Genomic DNA, 13,184 nt, shown 5'->3' with positions numbered 1-13,184 from the left:
CACTTGAGACAAATGACTTTGCTTTCTCTGTTTAACACAAATGCGCAAAGCTCGCCTTTGAACCTCAATGCTACCACTCTGTTGGCAGCAATATTAAAGAGGTCCCCTTGTTTTGTTGGATATTAATACCAGGCTGCACTCTGAAATGTGATTTTAAAAATAGAAAGAAAGTTAATTGTTGCTGAGAAATTTTAATTGAGGTTGATTAAAGGAAGCAACAAAATATATTGACTACTAAACTTCACTTCTTGTTTTAAGTGTGACCTGTAATGGACTCCTCAAAATCATTACGTGGTCCCTTTAAGCATTCCAGGTTTTTCATTTGAAATTCATTAAATGTTTGTGTGTCTGATTTTTGGGGGGGCTTTCTGAAAAGTTTTATAGTCACAGCTGCACTAGTTATGGATAGGTTTATAGTGCCTTGCCCATCAACTGGCCCACATGTCCAGTCCAGTTTGTTTGATACCCTACCTTTCACAAGCATTCAGCAGTTCTGGAGGTGTTCTTATAAAGCTGCCAGTAAACGTACCAGCTGGACTCATTTATGTACACGAGCAGCCTCATTCCGGCTGCCTTACAAAGAGCTAGTGGTAGTAAATCTGTGGTCAGTCCATATATGTACTTTAACATATTTTTTTACACTTCTGAAAAGAAAATAATAAAGTATTGCTAAGATTTCTAGTAAGTTATATGTGGTCTTCAGAAGAAGTTGAATACTTCATGGTGAAAAAACAACCTTCTGAGAGTCCCTTTTTATTTGCAGTAAATTCTTTATGTTGTGCAATTAAAGCTGTTAGAAAAGTCTGCTCTCTTAGAAGCACACTGATGGATGGCATTTTTGTAGAAATTCATGTGAACAAATTGCTTATTATTTCCTTTTGTGACTGTTGCAGGTGCAACATGAATAAAGGACTTCTTGAAGGCTGCAAACACCTTTTTGCATTGCCCAGGGAGGTTTCGTGGTAAACAGGGCTGGTTTAAAAGTTTCAGATGAATGGCAGAATGAGAAGGTGCAGACAAGTCACCATGCAACTGAAATGTAAATAAAAGATTGCACAAGTGAAAGAAAGAAGAAGAAAAAAAATAATAAGAAAAAATATTTTTTTCATCATCTCCAGATTTACTTTGAGATACATCCTCAGCATAATGAGAGAGGATGTCAAGAAAAGGAATCATTTCTCCCTGACCACACTTCCCGACCTGCCAGCATCATGTTACTCAGAAAATACTCTTTCCTCTCTTTTCGCATCCTTTTTCTAGATCTGCTTATAGCTATCTCGTGCTATGTGTGAATGTGTCAGTGCTGACATCAGTTACTGCAAGGTTTTATTAATGTTTACCAGTAGAGATTCCAGTCAATCCTCTCTGAGAGGCTTCCAGACATGAGGGAGTTTGCCTCAGCACTTCTAGTAAGAGCAAGGTCCCCATGATTTCTATTTCTTTAGGTTAATCAGAACTTTTAGCCAGCCACGTGTGTTATTGCTGCAATTCACTGAGATTTTTTACCAAAGTTAGTTTTCAGAATAATTCTCTGATAGCATGTCTGCTGAACAAAATTTATAGCTTCAGGGCAACAGTGGACTTTCCTGCTTTGTGTTTTAGTACAAAAATGCTTTATGGCATATATGTCTTCTCTAATACCTTACAGATCAGTCTCTGTAGCTTTTCCTATGACATAAGTCAGCAGGTTCAAGCTTCAACATGGAATGCACCTGGCATCTTACCAGGATAGTTATCATGGCTGTCTTTTTCTAGTCATAGTACTGTTGCAGTAGAAAGGACACTTTTCCTCTCAGACAGTGCACGTTGTCTCTTTCCTCCCTAGCCTAGAATTTATTTTGATGGCTACCACCAACTAGAAATAAAATTGTTACAACCTCTCTTGCAGTGGTACACTGCAAAATATAAGCATTAAGTAATGAAGGTCAGAATTTCCTAAAGCAACCTAATACTCACTTTGGTTTGGGGATGTATTTTTTGCTAAAATATATTTGCTGCAAGCAGCTCTCCTGTGCTCTGGAAGCCCTTTCCAATCCTTCAAATTCCATAACAATTAACAGTTGCAGGGAATGGTCAAAATACAGTGCTGTTGACCCCTACAATCATAAGTCTTTCCTAACCCCACAGCTTGTAAGTCATGAAAATTCATGCTCTAGAAAGCCTGGAGCCAGGTTGACCTGACAGCACAGAGACAACCAGCTATGCTGCCAGCAAGGTGATCTGAGTCAGTGGCTAAGGCCAAGCCTACACTCAAGCATCTGCACTGATGTTTGTGCCTCGTGGCTAATACTATTGCCTTCTGTTCATTGCTTGCATGTCCAGAGGCAAAGTCTTTGCCCCCAAAGGAGAGCAAACTGAATTATTTTAATTTTTTAAATAACACTAGTAAATCTGTCTGAGTTCAAATTCTCATTACCTGATCCCTACAATAAAAGGTAGAAGAGGTGACAGAAGGTTGTTTTCCTGTGTCAATGTTTTATTTCTTCACAGCAAGAGAAATGACTTGGCAAGTGGTTTCATAGTATGAAGAATTCACAGCCTACACATTACAGCCAGATTGTGCCCTAACAGTACAAAAACACTTCCAACATTACTCCTCTCCTATGGTTATTCACTACAGAGAAAATCAACAGGTGGTCATTGTCTTGCTTTCTTAAACCAAGCTAGTTTCTTTTCATATTAACCTCCTTTTATTTATGTTTGTGTCAAATCAAAAAGATTTAACCTGAGATGTGGAGCTAGATGTTTCATATCTTCTTACTAGTGCCATGTTGTTTGTGGACTAGATAGATTATTGTAGAGAAATGCGATACAAACTTTATGTGTATGATATTAAGGGGATAAGGTCTACACAGAGATTGGATGCCTCTAGACTCTTGTCTACTACAGGGATTGATAGAAAAATGAAATCTCATAGTAAAGCCTTTCTAGAAAACCACATAAGCAGGAATGTCTTTATTTATGGCGCTAATATTTTAAGCATAGCATAATTCTGTCAGCCATTTAGAATAGCAAATGAGTCAGGGCCTGATGAATGACTCCTACAAGCAAAGTCTCAGGGTTTTGGGAGGAGGTGGGTGTCCTCTTTTTAAAAGAAAACCTCTTAATCTGCTTATGTCATTATCAGAAAGGTCATCAACTATGCCTAGTACTGATATCTTATTCCTAGTTTAACTGCAAACTTTAAATGTTTATGTGGTGTGCAGATTATCTGCTGAAGAGCAGCCAGGAGTGGCAGGTGAACATGGCAAGGGATGTTAGCAGTGACTAAATTTTGGAAATGGGATGGCTTCCTTAAAATTGATCAACAACATGAGTCATAGAGACATTTCAGAGAAACTCTAACTCCTACTGTTAGTCAGGGAGGCAGAAACCTCTGTAGGGTCCCAAGGCTGAATCCAGAAAACAGCAAGGTTGTGAGTATTGGAAAAAGTCAGTGGAATAAATTGTCAGTGGTTTGCACTTTTTACATTGCTGTGCTTTATCAGAGTATATGAACATACATTGTGTAGATACAGTAAAACATATTGTATTGATTCATGTGCCTCATGTTTGAGAGGACAAATGCTGAACAGCCGGACAAACTATCCTATATTTCACAGAATCACAAAATATGCTGAATTGGAATGGACCTATAAGGATCAGCAAGTCCAATTCGTAGGCCTGCACAGGACCATCTCCAAGAGTCACACCATGTCCCTGAGAGCACTGTCCAAATGCTTCTTGAACTCTGTCAGGCTTGGTGCTGTGACCACTGCCCTGGGGAGCCTGTTCCAGTGCCCAACCACCTCTTGGGTGAAAAATCTTTTTCTAATATCCAGCCTAAATCTCCCCGAGATAACTTCAGGCTATTCCCTAGGTTACTATCACTGGTGACCAGAGAGAAGAGATCAGTGCCTGCCCCTCCTCTTCCCCTTGTGAGGAAGTTGTAGACTGCAATGAGGTCTCCCTTCAGTCTCCTCTTTCCAGGCTGAGCAAGCCAAGTGACCCCAGCAGCTCCTCTTATGGCTTCCCCTCAAGGGCCCTCCCCATCTTCATTTCCCTCCTTTGGAAACTCTCCAAGAGCTTAATATCTTTCTTATATTGTGGTGCCCAAAACTGCACAGAGGACTCAAAGTGAGGCCGTGTCACTGCAGAGCAGAGCAGGACAATCACCTCCCTTGACTGGCTGGTGATGCTTTGCCTGGTGCCCCCCAGGACGTGTTTGGCCCTCCTGGCTGCCAGGGCACTGCTGACTCATATTCAACTTGCCATCAACCAGGAACCCCTGGTCCCTTTCCACAGCACTGCTTTCCATCATCTCGTTCCCCAGCCTGTACAAACATCCAGGGTTGCCCCATCCCAGGTGCAGAATCTGACACTTTCACATGTTGAACTTCACATGGTTGGTGATTGCCCAGTTCTCTAATTTGTCAAGGTCTCTCTGCAGGGCCTCCCTGCCTTTGAGGGAGTCAACAGCTCCTCCCAGTTTTGTGTCATCTGCAAACTTGCTTAGTATCCCTTCCAGTCTTGTGTCCAAGTCATTTATGAAGATGTTGAACAGCACAGGGCCTAAGATGGAGCCCTGTGGAATCCCGCTAGTGACAGGTCACCAGCCTGATGTCACCCCATTCATTATTACCCTCTATGCTTAACACTTCTTATGGGTTTTTTGGAAGTTTGGACACTGAAAAAAAGGGAAAGTTGAGGAACCTGAAAAATGCCTTAAGCATGTGCTTATGTTTTAGAAATGTTGCAAGAACACAGCAGGAAGCTGCCTGTCCAGAGGACAGGTCTTAAAAAAGAAAAACTAAAAATATTTACAAAAGCCTAATATAAATAAAATTATGCCCCTATAATCCCAATATGAATAGGATGCAAGTGGCAACTTTCTCTGAGGTAAAAATTACTTTAACTTAAATATCAGTGTAATAAAATCTATGGCTGACATTTTCCAAAGGGGACACTGGTTTGTGGTATCTTCAGAGCATTATCTTGGTACCCAAAGTTTAGCACTGCAGTCTGTGGCATCCAAAATCAGAAGCTGCATTTGAACCTTGTTCTTATTCTTCTTTCAAAAAATTCATTGCAACATAGGGGCTATTAGATTGTGGTCCTGTTCGTCATTATTACTGACTTAACATTTCTCTCTGTAGTGGATCTAAGGTTTATTAGTATGACATAAGCTGGAAAACATTTTAGCTTTTTTTCTTCTCTTGGCAAGAAAATGCTCCAATTCTGGGATGAAGAGATAACACAAATGAAACTAGACAAGAATCATTACGTTTGCTAATCTGAAGTGAGAGATTAATGTTATACTCTGGAGTAGTTCTTAAAAAATACAAGGTTTTGCTCTATTTTCAGAACAGCACCTGCAATCTGCTGAGGTGTGGAGAGAGGGAAAAGATCAACACTGATTTTCCAGTCTCTTTGATGAAATAAAGGTAACGCTGTCATGTTTTGTGGCTTAACAACTTAAAGATTTGCATGTCACTACATCTTGTGCACTGTCACTTTGTTAAAATGAGAGTACAAGAAAGCAAGAGAGGGCTCATTAATTACTTTGTATTCTTAGTAGTAAGACATGCCTTTGATTTCAACTTTTAATTTAAAAATGTAAAGCTAACTGTAAGGAAAAGGGTCCTTCTCTCCCTACTGAGCAAGGAAGCAGTGAAAACATTGAGCCAGCTCTCTGTCACATACTCATTACCACTGGGGCTAGTCAGTTACTGAGCCCAGTGGTTGGTAAACTGAGACAAGACCAAGGCCAGTCCCTGAATGCTTGCACAAGTGCTACTCTTAAGCTTTGTTGTCCAGAATATACACTGGACTTTTTTCATGCAGAGGGTTACAATTCAAAGACACTCCTGGGATGCGGCATTCTCCCCACTGCTCTGCTGTTTATGAAAGATGGGCTGTCTGGTGGTCAGCATTACAGAACACACTTTCATCTGAAGTCTTGAATTATTAGTGCCTAAATTAAGCTATGAGACAAGGAGATCATCACACAATTGTCCATCACTGGCTCTAGGTCCTGAGTTCCCCTAAACCTGGGAACAGGAACTGCAAGGACAAGACCAGAAAGGGAATGCAATACTTGTGGCTCGTCGGCCTCACCCTGAATCAGCTCTCCCAGCACAAGCACAGGTGAATGAATCTACATTTCACAAGACAAAAAACCCCCACCCAAACCTGAACAGTTCTTTGGCTTAGAACAAAGGTACAGAGGTAAGAAAGAGCAACATGTATTGCTACCAAAACTTCATCTCAGTGGGCACTTCCTGAAAATGCAGTTTTTCGATTGGCTTAAACTGATCAAAGTGTTTTGCTGCTGGAAAAGGTGTTGCTGCTATTTTGCCTGCCTCTGGCCACAGTCTCCATGCAAGTCTCTCTTCAAATTTTACCATGTGAGACTGCACTAAGATTTAACATATCTAACTCCAAGCTTGTCTTAGAAGCTTCATAAATTAGATATTTAATCAAAATTACTAATTTTAATCCTTATTCCCACAAATTACCTACTGTCTTCAATCTAACCTTCAGAAGGCTAATTTATTGAAGGTATAACTCAGATGAGACATTATCTAGTAAGAGTAAACAAAATGCACCAAGTACAGTCTAATATTCAATTCTATTCAAGGTAAATTTTTAATTCACTGTAAAGAAAATGCTCTCTGTTGTCTGGGTTCCAGCTTGAATATGTAAATTGCTATATGCTGAAAATTATACATTCAGGTCAGAAGGGACTTCTGCTAATCTGGTCTAACCTCCTTCTAAAACCAGAGCAGTCTTAGAAGCTGCACTGCTCAAGGCTGTGTCCGGCTCTGTTCTAGGTATTTCCAAGAACAGTGTCTCCACAGCCTCTGTGGGCACCTGTCCCAGTGCTTGGATACTCTCATGGTGATATTTACTCTTCCTTTCATCTAAGTGGAATATTCCTTACTGCAACTTGTGCTAGTTGCCTCTTGAACTTGCAGAGGCGCTCTACTGGGAGGAGTCTGTATCCACCTCCCATGTACTGCCCTTTAGGTAGCTTCATGCAGCATTTAGAGACCTGAGGCTTCTCCAGGCTAGACCCATTAGGGTCCTCACCATTTCCTCACATTGTGTGTCACAATCCACTAGCCACACATGTAAGTGGTCAGCCGCACTTTGTGCAAACATATGAAAAGTATCAGGTGGTTCATTGTTAGTTCTTGAATGACACTTGTCACAGAATAGCCTTGGGTGCAGGTTGAACACTGCCAGACAGAGGGTTGTGGTAATGTAAGGGAAGAGTGTGATCCAGAATTTGTTACCCCAGTTCTCTTGTCCTGTGCCAACATGATGCCTGTGCCCTTTGCTGTTGTCACCCCTTCCTACAGCACCTCACAACATCAGAACAGATTTTTGCACGTGCTCATGGAAGAAGTATTTTTGGATAAATATGTGGTGTGTTGTGGCAGTTACCAGTGTGAATTTGGGCAGAATGAGACAGAATAGGCATAGAACTGCTGGCAGGTCTAAAGTTTTGTGAACAAGCAGGAATCTCCTGGCCTCCTATCTATAACCTCATTTAACCTCATTGGAACATAAAATATTATAGAACTGGAAAATTCTGAACATCCTCGTAAACGTTTTACCTTCAACCTGTTGGTGGGTCTGATCTGATTTATTTTTAAATAAGATGAGGTTTGCCTTATGTGAGGAGCTAATATGATAACTAAGCCCATTTTCAGCACAAGGGTGCAAATATCTTTTTCATTGTTCCTTCTAAGACATCCACACTGTACAAGAGACGTTCAACATCAGTGTTTCAGGGGGTTCATTGTTAACAATCATGGCTGTGGATAAAAGACTGATTGGCAAGTGATCTGCTATCACCCACTGTTGTGTCATATCCAGTATCTTACATTAAGGAGGCTCTAGGGGAAACAATAATAATTTTGAGGGGAAAAAAAATAATGGAAGCAGAGGTTTGGCAAAAATAAATGTTTTATCAGGAAGAGCCCATGCCAAACATAACATTTTCACAGGAGCCAATCTTGGAAAAATGAATGTTTTATCAGAAGCAGAAGTTTGGAAAAAGTAACATTTTATCAGACATGGAGACTTAACAGAAAATGCCTTTTTATCAGGCATGAGGACCATGGCAAATTAAGGAGAAAAGTTTGCTGAAAGTGGATTTTACCAGGAGTTTTGCTTGAGGGAAATAGTGTTGCATGAAGGGCAGGAACTTTCCAGAAATAATGGTTTTTTAGCTGGAGGGGATGGACGCAAGTAACACTTTAACAAAAAGAAGGGAGGAGGTATGGATTTGCTGCAAGTTGTATGCTAGCAGCTTCTACCTTCCTATATGGGAAACTTTGCTCCTGGAAAAATATTACTTGCACACTGAGTACTTGCCCTAGCTAAAATGCTAGTTTTGACAAGCTGTGCTGCTGCTAAAATGTTATTTTTGGCAAGTTCACCTCTTAAAAAGATGTTTTTTAGAAAACTCTCTTCTGAGAGATGTGCAAATTGACTATAATACCCGCAGCTGAGCCAGGTACCTCTGTGAGCCAGCTTTTCATCTGTTTATTAGTTCTCCATGGCTTCCCTTCTGCTTTTTGCTTTATGGTGATGATGTTGATGCACAGCACTTTGGATCCTGAAACACTGTTCTGCTTCCAAATGTAGGCCTCCTTCATCATTTTGTTTCCCTCAGCTGCTCACTGACTCAGAGTGGTTGACTTCTCTCCAAGTGCATGTTATCCATCCTTTCCCACTGGGGTTTTCTCCCCACACCTGGAAGGCTGCTTATGCTTAGTTTATAACTCCTCTAGTCAGCTTTTTACACCACTGGGCCTGAGATGTCCCTGAATGCAATGAGGGACCCAGTGGCAAAAGCCACATGAAGAGGTCCTCACCATATCTTTCTCCGGTGGTTAAGAGGCCGATCACAAGAGACTGAACCTTTTGCAAAGTGTACCCTCACTAAAAGGGGCATGAGAAAGGAAGGAAATGACAGGTTAAGTCACTTAATACAGCTCTGTATCTCATCACATCTCAGAATCATGCTGTTTAATACATTTGTCTGCTTCCTAGAGTGGTTTTAAGCAAGTACCCAAGTCAAGAGTTTTCCATATGTATTATCTGTGGGTATCACCACTGTGAATGAACTGAGACTACATATGCATGTAGCCAGTTAAAAATTTGTTGTTTGAATAAAAAAGATGAGATGGAGAGCATCAGTTACTACAGCCAGATGGATGGGATTCTTCATGGACGTTGCCGGAATTTGCAGGACATCATCAGAATCACTCACTGTTTATTTACGATGTTACTGAGCACCAGTGGGAAGTCATAAGAAAAGCTGTCTCAATAGCTATTTTTAAGAAAGCTGGCAGGTGAGAGCTAGTTGGCCACTCTTGTCCAATCTTCCAGGTACTGTAAGACACTTTCAGCAGGAATGACGTAGCTGGGTTTTTTGAGAAGGGAGGCTCTGAAACTGACTTCAGCTTGAGCTCTTCTTTTAAAACTGTAAGAGAAACCATCCTGTAAGGAACTGGTAAATGAAAACAAGCATGTGTGATGCCATATATTAAGTGCTTCAGCTGAAAACAAGATATGGGACATGGAAAGCACAGGAAAAAAAACCACAGATATGACCAAGAGGACTGTAGTTTTCTTACTCTCACAAGGAAGAATGTCCTCCAGTGTTTCAAAATTTTCTGAGTGCACATTGACCTTGAAGCCAGGTCTCACTGAAGCATTTCCTCATCTGAGTATTTTAAGTTAATGTTGCTTCATTAGAGTGGTTGCAATTCATTGTGGCTGAAGTCACTGTGCTATGAGTGATTGATTTATTACTTGTGCTATGTTCCCCGACAGTTGAGTTACTGATGATTTGTCATTGTATCCCTTAACAAAGTATTTTGCTGTTTTATATCTTGACTCTATATGTGCGAGAGTTGGGATTGCTTTTTAATGGCAAGAGACTTGGGTAAAAATCAGCTTTTCCATGGGTAATGAAGGCTTTTAGTAGAAACCATAGATATCTGAATCCTGCCTTTTTGGTTACCAGCAGCAACTGACAGAGATATTATCTATGAATCACAGTAAGGTGGGTAACATCTCCTCTTGGTACTAAGTAGCAGAATAACTGGCGGGGGGTTGATGAGGTATTGACTGACAAGAAAGGGTTCAGGAAAACTACATTTCGGCCTCCAACTGCTGCATTTCACCTCAGGTTCAAACTAATCTCATATGCCAAAGAAATTCTTATCTGAATACATTGACTAAATTTTGTTTTCAACTTGAAACTCTAGGGAACCACTTTCATGGAAATCTATTTGTATATGGCTTTAACCAGAAGCGGTAAATGCTTTTCCAGTTCATTGGACATTTTGCCCAGGTGATGATAACTCTGATTTACAGCTGTGACATTTCTACATGTTTGACCGTGCCAAAAAGATTGGCTTGGCTCTCCCGGACACCTCATTCATGCCTGCAACTCTCAACAAAGCAGAGAGTTTGCCCAGGGGCTCACCTGCAGAGATGGGGTGTTTCCTGCTACAGTTATACAGGTAGAAGTTGCCCCTAAAGTAAATTTCCCTGCCAATTTCAGCCTCCAAGCTAGAGTATCTTTAGAGTGCACACTGTTTCCCCTCCTTTGCTCTGCTCGTAGCGGCGCTTACCCTGTGCTTCCCTTAAACAGCCAGAGAGCAACAGGTGCAGCATCAAATATTCAGGGCATCCTGGATATTTTCTGCTGTTTTTTCTCAGTTATTATAAAATACTTATTAAGAACTTTGCACTGTTGTTATTTTTTTAATTTGATTTCCAAAATATGATTTTTAATATGATGAGTGTGATCTAGCCTTGTGCATGTATTGAGAGAGGTTAGGGCTATTTGTTTCAGGTTACATAAATACTTTGCTTGAGCAGAACCAAAGCAATGTTTTGGTTTGGCTGCTGAATGGGAAAAACAAACAAACAAACAAAAACCAAACCAAACCAAACCAAACCAAATCTCTTCTAGACGTAAACCTAATCCCAATGGTCAATTAGTTTCTGTCAGAAATTGTTCACAGGGCTTTTTCCTCATGTAGAATCTTTCTGTGCATCCCCAGCTGCAGTCCTATCATAATCTCCCAGGAAAATACCGCAATAGAAAGACCCACAAGACCTTAGACCTCCCACCAGAAATGACTCTCAGCCCAATACCATGTGTTTATTATAGTAAGCTATGTCATTGACCTCAGGGGAACACGGTCTTGGCTCCTGGCTATTGAAATTACTACTGATCTCTGTCTAAATAGCTGCTGCATTTACAGCTAGGCAGAAGATTTTAAAAGCTGTAGAACAATTGGAGGGGGAACTCATAGTAACAGTTAAAGAAAAACTGCAATTTCTTTTTTTGAGAACAGCAACACATTAAAGTTCAGCCTTCCCCTCAAATCCTGTATTTCGCAAACTCTTAATATAGTAATAGCCTGCAATGCAAACATTATAGTCAGTTCTCTTCCCTTCCCTCATTCAGGCCTTTTTCATCTTCCCTAAGAAAAGCACAAGGGGCCTCTGGTGGTCTAGTGGTTAGGGTGCAGGACTCTCACCGCTGCGACCCGGGTTCGATTCCCGGCCCCCCAGGCAGATGGAGCTCGTCAGCCCTGTAAGGCAATCCATCTAAGAGAAGGTCACTCTAAACAAACCTACGTCCTGGGGACCTCACTGCCACTGTCCAAGTTTGCTTGGCCCCGGCAGATGAACCTCAGGATTAAAGGGTGGGCTCAGTTCAGCGCAAGCTGTGTCTCACCTATAAAATCCACTGCGCAGGCTCGAAGGGTTAATGACCTTTCCCAAATCTTCGCTCACGAAGACTGGCCATTATATATTTATATATATATATATTATATATAAGAAAAGCACAACACAAGTAACATTCATGCCTTGTTTTCTCTACCTACACTTCTATCTCCAAAGAAAATTTTAATGATACATTTAAACAGATTATAGAGATCTTAAAGTCTAGCCTGTAGCTTCAGAAATCTTACTTCTCCCTCTTTTGTAATTGCTACATTATTTCTGGGGGCTTGGAGTGGGGGCAGGTTGGGGTTTTTTCCATATTTGTTTGTTCGTTTGTTTTGTTGTTCTTGGGATTCAAGCAGTTTTCAGGCTTAGGATCTTACTGGACTTGACTGTTACACAGTATTTCTGTTATAACCATACCATGCTGTTTAGTAGAAAACACAGATCTGAGCAATACATATGTATAAATATGTTTTTGCTGTGGAAAACTCAGCCTATGGACTGGATGGTGTTTTCCCACAAGCCCACTGCAGGCAGCAGGGCTCAGTGCTCCCACTCCACAGTCCCACATCTCCGTCCTGAGTGGCAGTCCTGCTGCACTGTTTTTCCTCCTTCTTTGAATTTGCCTTTCTTTGGGGCTTTAAGTGAGACCATTAGTGTTATTGAACTTAGCATTTGGCAGTTTATATATGATAAAAGGGTTATTACACAGTGATCCCTGTATGTTTAGGTCAGCTGTGGCAATCAATCAATGGACACTTTGCCTTTGACAGCACATGCTTCCATAAAAAAAATTCTCTGGCAGAGCCCTGTTGGCTAGTAATGACAGAGTAACCTCTGTCAAGTAATATACTTGATAAATTTTGCATGTGCTGTTGACTGACAGAAGCTCTGGCTTCCTGTCTGACCAGCATACACAGGCCTCAAAGAGCACAGAAACCCCTTTCTTCTCTCCAAAAGGAGTGCCTAAAATCCATGTGGGTAGAGTCAGATCTGCTTCTGAGCGGGGAAAAAAACAAAGCCGCACAAGGGAGAGATGCTTTTATGTCTTTACAAAGCTAAACTTGCTCTTTCCCCTTGCCTTGCCTTTCTCTGTCATTCACAATTACCCAAGACTTGCTGGCTTTGCGTGCTTGGCCGTGCAGAACACCCGCCTGTGCTAGTGGTCCAGGCTGAAGGGGTAAGTCTCTCCAGTCTCTGTCTCTGGGATCTGGCTGCAGGGCTGCCCTTTGTTTAGTCTGGGTGGAGGCGGTAATTGTCTGCAGCTGCAGCTCCTGCTTCCTCACTTGCCTTGGATAGCTCTGAGGATGCAGCCGCAATGGCTCCACAGAGGCATCCCAGGGTTTCCTAGCATGCTGATGCTCACCAGGGTGTTGATATGATCCAGCAATGGACATCCAGCCTGAGTGGCTGGGGCTGCCCCGGCAAGCCCAGCT

The sequence above is a fragment of the Lepidothrix coronata genome, unplaced genomic scaffold (genome assembly GCF_001604755.1).
Source record: "Lepidothrix coronata isolate B3197 unplaced genomic scaffold, Lepidothrix_coronata-1.0 Scaffold167, whole genome shotgun sequence".
Lineage (NCBI taxonomy): Eukaryota > Metazoa > Chordata > Aves > Passeriformes > Pipridae > Lepidothrix > Lepidothrix coronata.
The sequence above is the reverse complement of the archived record's forward strand: the minus strand, read 5'-3'. Positions refer to the sequence as shown.